The sequence below is a fragment of the Callorhinus ursinus genome, unplaced genomic scaffold (genome assembly GCF_003265705.2).
Source record: "Callorhinus ursinus isolate GAN/ISIS: 27379988/994484 unplaced genomic scaffold, GSC_fseal_2.0 scaffold69, whole genome shotgun sequence".
NCBI classification, from domain to species: domain Eukaryota; kingdom Metazoa; phylum Chordata; class Mammalia; order Carnivora; family Otariidae; genus Callorhinus; species Callorhinus ursinus.
Genome location: NW_027397131.1, coordinates 3,610,292 through 3,627,289, shown reverse-complemented (window position 1 = coordinate 3,627,289; position 16,998 = coordinate 3,610,292). Strand labels below are relative to the sequence as shown.

General features: G+C 37.4%; 1 protein-coding gene across 2 annotated transcripts in view; it reads right to left on the bottom strand.

Annotated features, from left to right (window-relative positions):
* RHOBTB1 (Rho related BTB domain containing 1) overlaps window positions 1–16,998 on the bottom strand; it is a 117,965-nt gene that overhangs the window by 86,153 nt on the left and 14,814 nt on the right. For both annotated transcript variants that reach the window (XM_025850275.2, XM_073886183.1), the window contains exon 2: window positions 16,162–16,263. The gene's annotated coding sequence lies outside the window, so the exon portion shown is untranslated. The remainder of the gene's footprint in view (window positions 1–16,161; window positions 16,264–16,998) is intronic.

The following is a 16,998-nucleotide window of genomic DNA, read 5'->3' as shown; positions in this document are numbered from 1 at the left end:
ATTTGTTAAATAGCCACACCTAGAGGATAGAAATGAATGGTCAGTGGCTGTCTGGAAGGACATTTCTAATGGAGATGCCTCAGTCCTCTTATTGTCAACATTTAAAAAGATCAGCTGTTTAAATTAAGAGAGAACATGCTAGTCAGATTTACTGATGACACAAGTTAGGATTTTATATAGTGAACAAGTGAGATGGTAGGAGTAGAATATTTTCTCCATTCCAAATGAAAAAAAAAATCAAGTTGGTGGGATGGAACAAATTTGGTGAGGTAACATTAATGGAAATAAATGTCAAGTCAACTATGATGGTCCAAAGCAAAGAGACAAAAACCCAAGTACACGGGTAGAGGATGGGGTGCATGTGACTTAGCTTAGAAGCACTTAAGAATTTCAAGTATCACTCTGATATAGTTGCCACAAAAGCAAATTCAGTATTAACAGCAAGCCAGTGCTTGGAATAAGGCTATTGCTTATCCTGTGCAAGTCAGATCATACTCTGAATTTGAAAAATGTTAAAAAAATCAGACCATGTTCAGAGGAAAGTGACTAGGGCATTTAGGAAGGAAACCAGAGAGAACAAGGAAACACTGGAAAGGAGCTTCTCAGGGTATCAAGGAGGACATAAACATTTCATTAGTCCCAAAGTTTACATCTAGGTCCAATAAGCGGGTTTTACAGGGAGTCACAGTTTAGTAAACGTAAGGACTTTCCATCAACTAGGGCAGTCTGAAGTTGGGAGGCCAAGAGATTCATTCCTATCATCAGTGGTGTTTCAACATCACTTCAGTCATCAGAAGAGTTGTAGGGTAGTCATTTATGAGACTTTTAAGATTCCTCCCAACCTTAAGAGTCTGTAGTTCTAGAGCTATTTGCTCACCATGTATTGTATAATGGCATTGACTTAGCTTTTAAGTTGGTCACTTTCAGGTTGTGCTTTTAGAAGTTGGGGAAGTGAGCAATTGAGACCATATAATCCCTTCCTCCATCCCAAGTGAAAGCCCTAGAGAGCAGACTATAGGACTTCAGACATTTTTAACAATCTAATTCTGATGTCAGTGAGGAAAGAATTGGAAAACTAGGGCAACTGCTTTGTTTGATACACATAAGGCCAACTGGGTAAAGCCATCACCTGGAAACTTCATTTCCAGTGTGGTCTCCAGTGGTACCTCGCCGAGGGGCTCATTCAGTGCTATGGATTAAGCTTGCTGTGTGTCATTTAGCAGAAGGGCATGGTCAGCTGCATGATCTGCAGGTCATTTGCCTGTAATAGTCAATATCACCCCTTCTCTCATTGCTATCATAAAGAAAACACACAGGTTGTGGTTGTTGGCAATTCTATTCCAATTATCACGTTGCATAAAGAATGCTTCCTGGGTTTGAAGACAGTGGGGCTTAGGTGATGTGAGTGGTAGTCACAGCTTATATTCGGCATAACCAGATGCTACCCTCTTTAGGTATATAAACCCACCACTCTACCCATGAGACATGTGTTTATTCAAGAGACAAGGAATATGATGATGATAATATATGGATTTTCCTTTTTAGCACCTTATGTCAAATATTTGCTGATCAATACAACTCAGGTCCATGTTGAAAATGAATTCTGTATTTCTTGGTTCTTGGTAATGGTATAAAGTTTGGTGCTGCCCATTTACTGGAGGAACTAATACATTTTTGATAAAAATAGTTCACTATGAAACTTCAGACTCATTTTTGAGTCTAGTATAGTTCTTTTTGCACTTGGCAGTACACACAATAGAAAAACTACCAAACAACACAAGAGTTAAATATTTTCTAACCATACTAAGCTCAAAAAAGAGCTTACATAGCATTTTTTCTGCTTGCTTTACATTTATATTTGTGTCACAATACAAATAGGGCTTTTACAGTACAATATTAATGCTTTGGTTTCCTGTGTTCATTCTACATCACCCAAACTGCAGTTGGACCAAACAACAACAAAAAATAATCAACTGAATGCTGGACAACTCATTGTGAAAATATTCATGGACGCTCCAAGTCAATATCAGAAAAAAGGTCCCAGAATATATGCATAACTCACCATTTTTATTTTGGTAGAACTTCAGGGAACTGTTGTGATGATTCACTATAAATAATCTATGGACAGCTCTGCCAGAGATTAGCTTCGGGCAGCTAGTTTTTATGGAATGCTCTTACATCATCATTAGTAGTGATAATGTAATTAATAATATTAGCACCCGAATCTAAAGTCCAGGAGATCATCAGTCTGATATGTGAGAGGGCTGTTTTTCACTTCATATCTAAAGTTTTCCACTGGTTCAAAAACAGGTGATTAAAAAGTAATGAAAACCAATAACCTAATTGCTGTGCCTCCAGGTATCATCATTGGCTTAGCACACACAACCAGTAGTCGGGGATTAAATGGCAGGCTCAAGGTCTGTTTAATCTAACTATTGCTAATCTTCACTAAACAGCCTTGTCAGATGTAATTTGCTCTATGGCAACCCCACTCAGAAAGCAGCCTCGTTTGGAAGTAAAATGTCTACTGGTGTTAACACAGGTCTCCTTTTTAAGTAGAAACAATTGTGGTAGAGAAAGCAAGAATGATTTTAGGTTTAAGAAAGTAGAGTTCATGAATCCTTTAACCACGTCTATAGGAGTAAATGTTTCTAATGCAGAACAATAAAGGCAAAAGTCAAGAAATAAATTGCATATCGTTATATAATATGTCTGCTAATTTTTCTTTTATGATTTTCTTTGGATTTAATGATTCAATATAGGCTGCCTTGAATATAAATGTAAGCAATTGTTAAGAAAATTACTTCCACGAAAACAAGGAGAATCTTTCCTCCATTAAAAGGTTTTCATCTGTTAAACACTCTCATATCTTGGGGCAGATTAGATTTTAGTGTTTAGAGAAAATGAGATGCTGGAAGCTAAGATTATCACAAAATCACAGGGCTGGGGTATCATCAAGAGGTCATTTAGTTCATCTTCCTGTCTCCATTCAAAACAGCATCCAAGAGAGAAAAGTGATCATCCTTTTTTTTTTTTTAAAGATTTTATTTACTTATTTGACAGAGAGAGACACAGCGAGAGAGGGAACACAAGCAGGGGGAGTGGGAGAGGGAGAAGCAGGCTTCCCTCTGAGCAGGGAGCCCGATGCGGGGCTCGATCCCAGGACCCTGGGACCATGACCTGAGCCGAAGGCAGACGCTTAACCGACTGAGCCACCCAGGTGCCCCTTTTTTTTTTGAAAATTTTCAGCATAAACTGCATTCGAGCCTTGTCTGATATAGCCCTCTTTTGTTTGCCCTTTGTTTTTAATAAATACTTCATTTCTGAAAGAAATCTGAAAAAATTATTTAGGGGGTTATTTCATAGAAACATCGCAATAGTGAGGAGGGCAACACCCTTTGGATTTTGCACTCAAAACAAACAACCCTGACTTCTGCGAACACGAGGAAACACATAAAGAAAGGAGGCCTGGGAGAATGGGAGAGAATATGGATTCAAACCAAGCATGAAAGGGATGAAAAACCAAGAGTAAGGGGAATGACTTAGTATTATGTGACTTGCAGAGGAGAAGGTATGGGACATTTTGGGAGAGACTTTACTTAGATATTAGGAAGAACTTATTCAAATCGTGGAGGTATGCGAAACACTACAATGAGTTCCTGTTTGTGTTATACAGTGTCAGTCTTCAGGGATGGTCTTTCCTTAAAGAAAGGTTTTAATGTTGGAACTAGTTTAGGCAAAGTAGTTTACTCAAAAATGGAAGGATGGCCTCATTAAATGAAATCAAACTGACCTAATAAATACCAGTTGATATCTATGATTCTTTAAGATGAAAACATCATGTCCAGAATTTTCTATCCATCTTTATAACAGGAAATATACTATTCCTTTTTATTTTTATTTATTTATTTTTTTAAAAAAATTTATTTATTTGAGAGAGAGAATGGGAAAGAGAGAGAAAGCATGAGAGGGGGACCTTTTTTCTGATATTAACTTGGAGCGTCCATGAATATTTTCACAATGAGTTGTCCAGCATTCAGGTCAGAGAAGCAGACTCCCCGCCGAGCAGGGAGCCCGATGCAGGACTCAATCCTGGGACTCCAGGATCATGACCTGAGCCGAAGGCAGTTGCTCAACCAACTGAGTCACCCAGGCGCCCCTACTATTCCTTTTTAAAAAATATGTTATTTATTTGAGATAGAGAGTGAGAGAGAGAGAGAGAGAGAGAGAGAGAGAGCGCATGGGGGGGGGGCAGAGGGAGAGGGAGAAGCAGTCTCCCTGCTGAGCAGGGAGACCAACGTGGGGCTCTATCCCAGGACCCTGGATCATGACCTGAGCCGAAGGCAGACACTTAACCATCTGAGCCACTCAGGCGCCCCAAGAAATAGAATACTCCTAATACCTAACATGCATGGTCAAGATCCAAAATATTTCATCTGTGTATCACTAAGCTCATAATTAGTTAGGAGTGCCCTCACCTCTATTCCTACCAGCTCCAATTATAAAAGGGTTTAAGATATTTTTTCAGATTAGTTTTAGGTAAATACTATAAATGTATACTTGGAAACAATTAAACCTATATTTCAATTAAGAAAATGTAATAATGAGAATTGAGCTCATAATTAAATATGTAGCCAGACCAAATAAAGAGACATGAATAGACAATGAAAGACAGCTATGCAACTGCTTGGTAAAGTAATGATCATTTCTCTGTTTTTCCAGATCCCTGGTAAGGGAGTATGCAATGAATTTTTAAAGTTTACTATGAACGAATGTCTTTGTGTTGCATTAATTTAAATATCTGACTCCAAAATATATGTACAGCTAAATGATCAGACAAGGTTTCTCCACATGTCCACGAAGATAAATGTGTCAGTGACAGAACACCAACTTCTTGGGTGTGAGATTGGGATTTAGGCTTGTTCAGAGGAAATAGCCAACAGGACCAATGTTTATTCTCCAGCAGCCAGGGGACATTGATCGGCGCCTCCTCGTTAGGGCCTGTGTTGCTCTTAGTGGATTCTAAGTAAAGACAGAAGTTTAGCTGAAGGGGCATTTGCCAGACCTGAGTTTTATCTCTATTACTGACTGGCTGGGTAAACCTGCACAGGTAACTTTATTTCTCTGAGGATAGTGTGTAAGCCTGTCAGTTCTTACACGCATCAGTTCCCTCTCCTGTGGGGTGGGGAAGGCATTGTGATAGCATGTATGGAAGTGGCTATATTTTAAAAGCAAATATGGATGAGAGATGACTCTCTTTAGTCTCATGTTCCAGAAATGAAACTTTTCTACCTCTGTATGTGTGGCTGAGAGTTTTATGATTTTAAAATGATGTCGACAATATTTACATTAATTAAAAAGCTTCTTTATAGCAAAATGCCAATATATTAACTTATAATAAGAAATATATTGATCAAGCTAATGAGTTATATTGATTGATTGCTGTATTTTCTCCCCGTGGGTACAGATATATAGATATAAGTACCCGGGAAGAAGAATTCTAATCAGTGAACTGATTACCAAGTGAATCTGGGTTCATAACCTGGAATGTGTAAAAGGCTGATGTTTCAAAGCCATGGCAACCTAATGGATTTTTCTCTCTTCAGGGATACATTTGCTGCATGGTCTAGAGATCTGTGATCTTGGGCCAGGATCTTCTTACCCCATTAGGGCTAGAAAGGCACCTCCCATATTTGCCCCTTTGAATTTCCTTTTTCTGTACCAACTTCTGATGGACAAGAATGCTTACTTATCAGAGTTTTTACTTGTAAGAGTTTTTAAGTTAAGTATAGACTAACCACTGAAATTTTAAGCTGAAATACTTTTTATTGGTTTGCATGGAAATGCTAGATAATAATTGTCTAAATGTTGTGTTGATTTTATCTGGAAGCAAGATTGAGTTTCAGCAACTGGTCCATATATGCAGTTCTGGAAGATGATGATACTTGGTGAAAAGTTCTCTCTTTAAAAAAGTAAGTTCTTTTACTTAGCATGAACATTGTTTTTCAGTTTTTCCATATGAGAATCCCTCCTCGAAATGTTTCTTTTTGGCAAAAGCTAACAGAATTATATAAAGAGATGACAATCAATGAAAACAGAAACACCATAATAATGGATTCTGGGATTACAAGACTGAGAACTGGGAATCAAGCCCAGTTCAACATTTACACTAATGGGATGCTCACTTGTATTTCATGTTCTATGAGGGGTGGTGGAAAACGAGGGGGTGTGAGGAAGTCTTATCTGGTCTTCTGCCCATTTAGTTCATTGTTGCACTAGAAAGTGATATAAATTCACAGTTCTCCTGTAAGGCTATGTGAGGACACCGAGTTCTCAGGGGAAAAGGATATATCCAATTTAGAAGCTGCAATATGGGTCAAATAAATGTAAATGGGAATAATAAATGCCATTGGAAAAGTCTCAGACCGGGAAAAGCCTTGGGGTATTAGATATTGGAACTGTGGCATGTAAGGAAAGCTATGAGAGCATTTCATTTGGATGTTTTATTAGTTGGAAGGATTTTTAAAAGGATGAAATTTCTATACTTCATACATTTAACTTAGACGCTAGTATTTGGAATGTTTCTTTTGATTACACTTTTTTTTTCTATTTTTGTAACAGAGGAGATGGTTAAAATCTCCCAATTTATATATGTTTTCATTATATGAAAATAATCCACTGTGCTCATTTAAGGGCCAAGTGCATCTAACTCTGAGTTAGAGAGTGGCACACTGGAGTGTGAATTCCTTTTCTAACTGGTCTCTAAGTAGGAAGCCTGAGGACAGTATTTCAATGATACTCCTCTGTACTAATGCTCCTTTTATTTATTTATTTATTTTTAATTTTATTATTTATTTTTTTTAAAGATTTTATCTATTTATTTGAGAGAGTGAGAGACAGCACGAGCCAGGGAGGGGGCGGCGGAGAGGCAGAGGGAGGGAGACAAGCAGACTCCCGGCCGAGGAGGAAGCCCCACAGGGCTGATCCCAGGACCCTGGGATCCGTCCTGAGCTGAAGGCAGACGCTTAACTGACTGAGCCAACCAGGCGCCCCAGTGCTCCTTGTTTTAAAAAATTTATTTTTAAAACGTCTGTGCCCTGATAAGTGGACACTGTTCAAAAGACCCCATAGCAAATCACACAAATTAAAAAATATCACTTCATAATATATTATCTTACTGGTAGATCTGATGTGATGGAGTTTATATTTCAATATGTACGAAATTTTTAATAATAAAAATATTTTCACAAAATTGGTATCACTTCCTGGATCTTTAAGTACACTTTAATTTTGAAAGAGACAATTTCTGGATTCTGGAAGCATTTAAGTACCCAACATACACAATGTATTTTAAATCATCTGCCTTTGACAGCTAACATGCCAATATTTAGACTTTATCAGAAACTTCTGCATGTGAAATTAGGGCTGGAATCTTTGCCATGAATTTAAAAAATTCTTAGCTTTATTGGCTAAGTTTAAGAGTCTTGAGATCAATAAACAAGGGGAAATTACACATTATAAATAACTATGAAAAGAAAGTGTATTTCTAATTAATTAAAAAATTTGATTTATGAATGAATGAACTTTCTGGTGCTTTGTCCTCTGTAGGATTAAAGTATGAAATGATATTAGAGGGGTATTACTGAGCTGATGCTTAGGGAGTGTTTTGAGAACCTTGGACTTCCCATCTTGCAACCACTGAGAAGCAGTTTTGCTGACAACTCAGTAGAGTGCAATTCAGAGAGATAAGACAAATGATAGAGTTGTAGGGATGGCATCCTTTTTCTTAAACCTTAACGTATCACTCCTGTGCGGTCCTACTTCTTGGTGCTGGCAGCCACAGCAACCATCTTAGTGATGCAAAAACTGATCAAGGAAACGAAAGGAAGAAACCATGGCCCACAGTTGCAGGTTACTCCACAGGCAGATGTCAGTGACTGGATTTGTTTACTCTTCCACTTTTGCCAAATGTAATTTTAAACCTTTTGGTTCTTTATTTGACAGTTAAGATTTTAAGCTCTGAAAAATCTCAACACGTCTTTTCCATGTCACTGGACGGGTGCCACATGGTCCTTTTATAGAAGGGCCATTGCTTACCCACAGGGATGAGAGCAGGGAGGAAGGGGGCTGGTTGATTTAAATACCCTAACTGAGAATTTACTGTGGATTTAAAATCTCTGACTTAATGTTGCATTAACTACTGGTGGCTGCTTTTTACTGCCTTTAAAATGTGCATATATAATTGGATACTGTAATGTTTTGCGGGTAAAATAAATACCAACTCACACTAAAATAAATACCCTGCATGATGAAGTTCATGCAGACATAAATTAATCATTTACCAGTTAACCAATATGCACAGGAAAGAAATAGATCACTTATTAAAGGTTGCCTCATCTATAAAATGGGAAAAATAAAATGCTGATATATTTTACAGTGGTGCTGTGAGGGGAAATATATAAAATTATTGCTAAGCAGTTTATAAACCATAAAATGCAGTATGAACATTAAATTAATAATATTTGTACTAATTCAGATTCAACACCCTCTGCATTAAATATATCTTTTTGCCTATTGAAGCATACACAAAACCAAACTGAGGCTTTTTAATGTTTAATATGTCTTCGGAAAATCTGCAAAGCATGGCAGAAGTTATTGGTTATGTTGAAAACTTTTTGGTGGCTTGCTCCCACCATTTCTAAGATAAAGTTCTTGGCCATTCACATCCCGGACCCCATTTTTAAAGTCCTCTCCCAAAAAACTTTATGTCTTTCACTTGCACGGACATAGTAGTTACAAAGGGAACATAGGCTTGAATTTTTTAATTAGGCGGAAGTTGTTAACATGCTCTGTGCTTTGGTTTATTCTAAATTACAGGTTAAAATAGGGAAGCATTGTTAGACTGGGTGCAGGGCAGGTGCGTTGGGTCTCTGCAGTTTGCATAACTGCAGGGTAATCCTGCGCTGGGACAGCAGCATGGCCCGAAGCAGCAGGGTCTCGAGGCCATCTTGCTGCTCAAAAACGTTACAGGCTTTAAATCAAGCTTCTGTTTCTCAGCTCGAGTCCAGAAATACCATTCAGGGACACGAGGGAGAACTAAGCAATACAGCACATAGTTCCTTTCTGCTTTTACTGCGTTTTTTAAAGGAGTCTTAATTGTTTAGAAGACCAACTTGTGCAAAACCTATAATCTACTCAGCACATTTTTAACACTATCAATATCCCTTTGACTCTCAATGATAAAACACATCAGATGTTTCTTCACTCACTTCCTTTTATAGGGGCTGTTAATATAGAAATACCTCCTCATCTTCCACTATGAAATGATAAATGGCTGACTGGAGATGTCTGAAATATTGCCCAATCTCCCCGATGTATCATGTGTCACCAGCAATAATAAACAGTGACTAATCTTTGGTTATGAACTATATTTATGGCTTTCTTGTCATCAGGAAGTACGTATTTTCTTGAATCATGCTTAAGGATCTAATATTTATGCTAGGAACATGTATGCTAGGAAAAGTACACCTAGGTCCAAAGAAAAGTAATTCTCCATATTTTCTTTCATTTAGCTATTTATAGAGCTTAGCATTTCCATCTGTATCTCTCTCCCCCCGCCCCTTTATTTTGGATCAGGATTCACCCAGGAGTATTCTGATCAGGAATCTAGTTTATCCCTGTCAGTTCACCATTTTGATGATAACAGTCTCCTCATCTAATAGGAAAGGAATATAGCTAAATGCAAACTTATCCCAGTTAAAGCTTATCAGTGATCAAAAGGAAACACAGTGAAACTGTTCCTTCCATTTCCAAAATCCACTGCGAGTTGGGGGATCAAAGTTTTCCTAAAGGAGCTATAGTGGCGGAAGAGCGGAAGATAAAGGCTAATAGAAGGTGAATTAAGGCTTTGAGGGAAATGCAATAAGGTCAATAAGTGTGTAATTCTACTTCAGTTCAGTTTAATTAATATATATCAAGTGCCTGGTATCTACCAGGCATTGGAGTAGGTGCTTGGGATACACCAATCAAAACTCATAAAAATTGCTGCCCTCATGAAACTTACATTCTAGTGGAGGGAGACAGAAAATAAATAAATGAGTAAATTATAGAAATTATTAGAAGGTGACAAGTATTATGGAGAAAAATAAATCAGGGAAGGAATAGTTAAGTGTGGGAAGGGGTGCATTTTTATTTTATTTATTTATCTATAAAATATTTTATTTATTTATTTGACAGAGAGAGACACAGCGAGAGAGGGAACAGAAGCAGCAAGAGTTGGAGAGGGAGAAGCAGGCTTCCCGCTGAGCAGGGAGCCTGATGCGGGCTCGATCCCAACCTGAGCTGAAGGCAGACACTTAACGACTGAGCCACCCAGGCGCCTCAGGGGTTGCATTTTTAGAAGGGTGGCCAGTCGAGGTCTTATTGAGAAGTTGACATTTGAGCAAAGACTTGAAGAGAAGCAAATCATGTGGATTCCTGGAGAAGACTGTCTCAGACAGGAAATAGCAAGTGCAAAGGCCCTGAGGCAGGGTCATGTCTGGTGTATTGGCAGAACTGTAAGGAAACCAGAGTGATTGGAGTGGAGTGAATGTGGGAGTCTGGGCAGGAGATGGTGGTCATGGTGGGCTAAAGTGTATATGGCCTTGAGGACCATTGTTAGGCTCTAGTTTTTAATCTGATAGAAAGGGATGTACTGGAGAGTTTTGAGTCAAGGAACACAATAATCTGACTCATACTTTATTGAAAATAGACTGCAGGAGGCAAGGATGAAAGCAAGGAAATCAATTAATTAAAACGAACAGTTCACCTCCCCTCTCTGCATACATTTAATGGATATGAGCCAGAAATTAATGAGAGACAGTAGTTTACAATTAAATGCAAACATACTGAAATTGTAACTACACAAAGCTAAAACTGGTTGGAAGAGAGAATTCAATCAAGCAATCAATTTCATTTCTACAAGACCAGTTGGTGAGTGTGAAAACATTTGAAACTAAGGTCATAAGCAACTAATGATAAAAAATAGCCATGAGGATTTGGGAAATTCAAACATCTATTGCTAATTAATAGATTAAAAAATCTCCCTCTTTGGCACGGTCTGGGTTGTGGAATTACGCAAGTGTGGATTATGACATTGAGATGGTCTCCTCACATGCCTTTCAGTCCCTTGCTTCTCAGGAGTTGGAAGTAAGGGAACCTTGAGTTAAGAAGAAAGCAAACCACCAAGAAAATGAAGGGAGCCATAGTGTGGATTATGCATGAATGTTTTTACTTTCCAATTTAAAACATTTGAATGATGGAAAGATAAAAACAGAGAGTTGGGTCTTCTCCAGGGAACAAAGAAAAGAGAAAAATAAAAATACTAATAAAATGTGAATTTAGCCTTATAGTCAACTTTCTTGGCAGTCAGAATTATTAGGTTACAAAACAGAGCTCTCCCGATCTCTCCTGGGCCAGTTAGGCATAGAACAAATTGAACCTAAAAAAGTGTCAAAATTCACAGTAGGAGCTCCCACTCAGAGCTCCATTTCTCTCTCTGAAGTAGGTTACTATATTCACCTAGGGAAATTTCTATTGAATTATAATTAGGTGGCTAATTAAAAAGTGGATTATCAACTATATTAAAATATGCCAGGAAGATGTGCATATCATTCATTCTTTAATTTAGGAAATCCATCTTTTCCTTAAAAAAAAATTCTCACTGGGAAATTCCAGGTATAATATGCATCTTTTCTTTTTTCTTCTTAAATCACTGTTGTTGAAGTAAGTCTTAGATTTTTTGTTCATTGAAGTAATGGATGTATTTTGAGCTTCCTCTGTTAATAAAAAGTACCTACATATAGTTGCCATTCTTAGGAGGAGAACCAACAGCTGTGATAAGAACCCCAAGGCAATGCAGGGTCTCCAGAAGAAGCAATAAGTACCATTTTTTCACTTTGAACATATGTCAAATGCTGTATCATTTAATTCTCTCAACAACCCTATGACATAATCTTCTGCTTATTAGACAGATGAGGAAACTGAGCTCAGAGAAGGCAAATTATTCAAGGTCACACAGCTTCAAGGTTATAAAGCTGAAATTCAAACTCAGGTTTGTTTGACCTTGGAAGTCTTGCATTAAGCCAGAGTTTTCCCTCTCTAAACTGTTTTAACATGAAGCTAAAACCATTTTGTTGCATTGGATTTGTTTTGAAATTGATAATATTTGTGTATGATATAGTCAAGATCTTATATTAACCAGAAGACTATATTTCCTAGCCATTTGTCCAGACATCAGTTTATTTTGTAAAGTAAATGATCATCAGGAGACTCCTGAGCCATTTCTAACAGCAGGAGTTAAAAAGTAATAGTCCCCTGGTACTGTAGGTTACTTTTTATTTGTCTCTTCCTATTTTTTTCTAATTTCTAAGAAGGTACAAATTAAATGATAGCCAACGAACTTTGGTACAATCCTGCCCATGAGTTTGGTAGACCAGTCAAGTATCAAGTGGGTCAGGCCATTCCTGAAGGCACCTAACAATTGAGCAGTCCATCTAGATGACCTAGCAGATAGGCATGACCGACTCCACTTGCGGTGGGCTTACTGAATTGCTTAAAGGACTCAGTCCTGATACCATGAGGGTGATTTGGAGTTCCTTGTTAAACAAATAATGACAACAATAACAATGTAATTCTACAAATATTTTCTGAGTGCCTCCTGTGTCTCAGACATTATGCTATTACAGACATGACGTCACTGTACTCCAGGGTTTCTCAGTCTTGGTACTACTGACCTTTGGGACCAGAGGACTCTTTGTTATTGGGGGGGGGGCTGTCCTGTGCATCTTGAATAGCAGCATCCCTGGCTTCAACTCCCCAGATGCCCGTATCACACCCACTGCCTCCAGTTGTGACAGCCAAAACTATCTCCAGACATTACTTAATGTCTCCTGGTGGGGAAAAGAATCACCCCTAGTTGCAAAGAACCTCTGTTTTACCTCCTCGACAACTCCAGGAGGTTAGTACTATTAGACTAGTAATATTATTGGTGAGGAAACTGTGGCTCTCCGAGTTTCAGGTAAAATGCCTCAGGTCTCACAGGTAGGAAATGACAGAGCTGGAAGGCACAGAGACTGCCTGCCTCTTTTGAAGGCTGTTAGGTGTGGCTGGAACCCACAAGTCATGATGTGCCCTCTCCCACCCTCCTCTCTTCTAGATCTCATTGTGGGGGTGCAGCCCCAGGAAGGAGGAAGGCGTGCACATGACATAGTACACGGAACTTTTATTGTACCATGGCCTTTTATTTGGCAGATTAATTCCATTTTAATTGGAATTCTGGAAATGAATGAAAAAATTACGAGTGTTAGATGGTCTGTTCTCAGGGTTTTTGAATCTGTCTGATTTAATTCTAACCAATTAGTATGCTATTATGGAGGAGTATTATGTTGAGAATCAATATTACACTAAACACTAATATTTTATTCAGTATTAAAAATTTATACAAGTGGTAATACAAGTGCTTTATTCCTACTTCGTCTAAATGATCTGAAGAAATGCTTCCTTAGGGCGATTCCAGTTACCAAGAAAATGTTATCTTCTTAGGATACTATTGGCATTACACTTTACATAGATCATTGCTTCAATGAATTAATAAGACTTAATTGAATGAAATTTGTTTATTTTATTATAAAGTGTATGGGTTTTTCAGCATATCAAAAATGTTTTCTGTTTTCTACTTATATCGCATATTAAGAGGTCAACAAAAGTACATTATTGTCCAATATTGCCAAAAAGGTCAAAATAACTCCTACTCATTCTGGCTTCAGGATATCCTTCCTCTTTCCCTCCCTCCCTTGCTTCCTCTTCTTTTTTCTCCATTTGGATACTCTATCCTTTTTTGATTCAAATGTAATCTTAGGCTGGAATTGGAACCTAAATGTATCCAGACTATGCATTACGTACATTTTTTTTTTTTGCACAGAGGAACTACTAAACCTAGATAAACTGTAAACTAGATAAACCTCTAATAACCACTTAGAGATAGTTCACTTAGGCGGGATTTCAAAACTGGATTTCAAGTTGGCTCTCCAGACTGTGCCCCCCGGGGGTGCCTCTCCCAGCATCTGGCCTTGCCACGCACTTTGGTTTTAGACCCTGGGCCCATGGCGTGGATCTCGTGGCTCTTCCTGACCCCTCTTCTGTTTACTTCCTCTACTCTCCTAAATTCAGTAGCTTTTTCAAGCTTCCAAGTCAGGGCCGTTTGGATCTAATGAAGGTATTCACAATTTTTATCACTTGAGTACTTTAATTCACAACTTCTCAAATATTTGAAAACTATGAGAAAATGACACTTTTAAAAATATCCCTAACTTTGTGAATTGTTATACTTTGTTAACTTTGTGAATTGTTCTTCAGTATTAGACTTAGAAAAGTTTTGCTTCGTGTTTTAGTGATCTCCCAACTGGGCTGGCAAGATCAATCAGTTAATATGCACATACCTTGAAAAAGCTACTCTTTGGGAAAAGGTTGCTTGTAATTCTAAAGGCATATTAGAAGTTAAAAACTGCCATGCAAAATCAAAGCAAAAAAAATAGTTGAATAAATTAAGCTAACTGAAAAATTAGAAATTGGAAGTATGTTCAGCATAGTAATCACCATTACAAATAGGAAAATTTAAACTAAAAATATAACATTTAATGGATTGACTTTTCTAAAATATTGATTAAATTTCATTAATAAGCATTTTATGCATATGGCTATTCTGAAAGTTCCTTTAAAAATGAAAGACTAATGCCTTAATGAGAGGTATTATTACATGGATGTATTTGAATCTGGCTTATGAAAAATAGGACTTGAGAATTTAAAATGTGTGCATAAAATGCAAATGGATTTAATTAACTGAAAACCCATAAGACAGAACTTCTTCAAATAAGCAATTACTTTGGGGACTAATAGAGTAAATAGGATCCTGATTCATTAGCACAAATATCCATATGAGAGAAGGATCAGCAAATTTTATTCTTTAAGTTATTTATGCACACATGGTAATATCTCATTAATTTATGGCTTCAATAAATTTAAAATCTTTTGATAATTTTTTCATGAGCTGGGCTGACGTTTACCTTTGCTTTGCAAACACGTTATTTATAGGTAGATAATATATGGTGTTTTAAACATTTATTTTCAATCTTGCATACACTTTTTAGACACAGAATAAACTATTTTCAGTGAACCTCAGGCACTTTACAAGCTCCTACATACATCCAATCTATATGCTAATAACAAAATGTTCATATGATTTATTATTACAGGTCTCCTTAAGGATTTCTATTTTGTAATGTTTTGTTGGAGTTACTATATGTAGTTTAAAGAATAAAGGCCACGTTTCTTTGAACTACTTCAGCCTACCCACAAATTCAGAGATGCCCACCTCCCTAATTTGTTAGAATAAATGAAATGTGTTAATGAATATTCACAGCTATACATATAGAATTTTTCTTTTAAACATGTATTAGAACATATAAAGAAAAGTAAAATACAATGAAGGGTGAAAATAAATGATTTTGTGGGTGGACAAAGGAGTGAACTGTCTCAAATCATTTTAAGTCCTGTAGGCACAATATCCTGGTGAAAGAACTTAATAACGTTGCCCTTTCTTTAAGAGCTGATTTTGCTCACATGGGGTGACTCAGTTCTAGTCACTTGCAAAGTGAGATGTTTTTCCAGTTAAAGACAGTCAGTGCCCAGGCCAAAAGGGGTGGACGCTCCAAACTGGAGTGAGAGAATGCCACTGCCCAGCAATATGGCATTTCTAAATCTTCCTTTTATGTGGCCATGACTTTTCAGAGTCCACATGTCAATTTGCACCAAAGAATTAAAAGCATGTATAAAGTGGGGAGAAGAGTTAATGTTATTTTAATTATCGAAACTCACATGTAGTTCAAAATGACTCCAATTCTAAGCCAGATAAAACATATTAAACTAGAATTTATGAAAACCACAGTTGCACTAAAAGATGGAATATTTTCCTTTTTAATGAAATATTCTGAGGACAGATCTGGATATGATTCATAAATCATGCTACCTTCATACCAGAAGCATTTCCATTTCTTTTGTAAATATTGTGAGGAAATTAGGAGGAGGAGAAAGGCAAATATGTTACTCAAATTAGTAGTTACTTACCATACGAAGGGGGAGAACAAGCTTCAATTCCATTTTCATAACTTAATCAAGAATACTTGATGAGAGAGGCCTCTTTCATGTGCTTCTTGAATGTTATAAAATCTGGGGAGGAGACAGAAGCATGGACTGTTTCATCGTCAAGAAGAAAACTGCTCAAAACAATACTAGTTTCTTATGTCAGTGGTTAGTTCTCATCTGGACGAGAGCTATCCCAGCCAACCATATGCCACCTGCCCATCAACCAGCTGCCCACAAAAGTTTGAGCCAGATAGGCTGAAATGACCACTGTCACTAGAGAAAGAAGACCCAGGGTTGACTCTCACTCAGTACTTGTCTGAGTGAACTTTATGTCCTTGACTTCACCGAGCCTCTGCTCCGTCACTGCTTCATTGGGAGTAATAATACTAGATAGTCAATGGCTTGTTCTGACGATCAAAGGAGATGGTGTCTGGAGAGACATTTAGTTAACAGCGGAAGTATTTAATTTATTGATGCCCTGACTCTTCATCTTAAGGATTTGGGGTGGCTCCCAAATAGAAAAATAATGAAATATGAATAAAAATAACAGGGTTGAGAGTAAAAAAAGGAAGAAGTTCATATGCTACCTATATTGGTCAACAGTTGAAATAATTGAAGTTACCATTTGGATTTGAATTTCTTGGTAATTTAGGTAAAAGGAGAACATAATTTCTTCTATAACTCCTATTGTTAGAAAGGAGAAAATGCGTTACTTCCCCCAAAGAAATCGCCCTGAGACAAAAACCACAGAAAAATTTTTCATGGAAAACACGATACACGGACAGTGAAATAAAATGAACTATTTAACAAAAGTGGGAC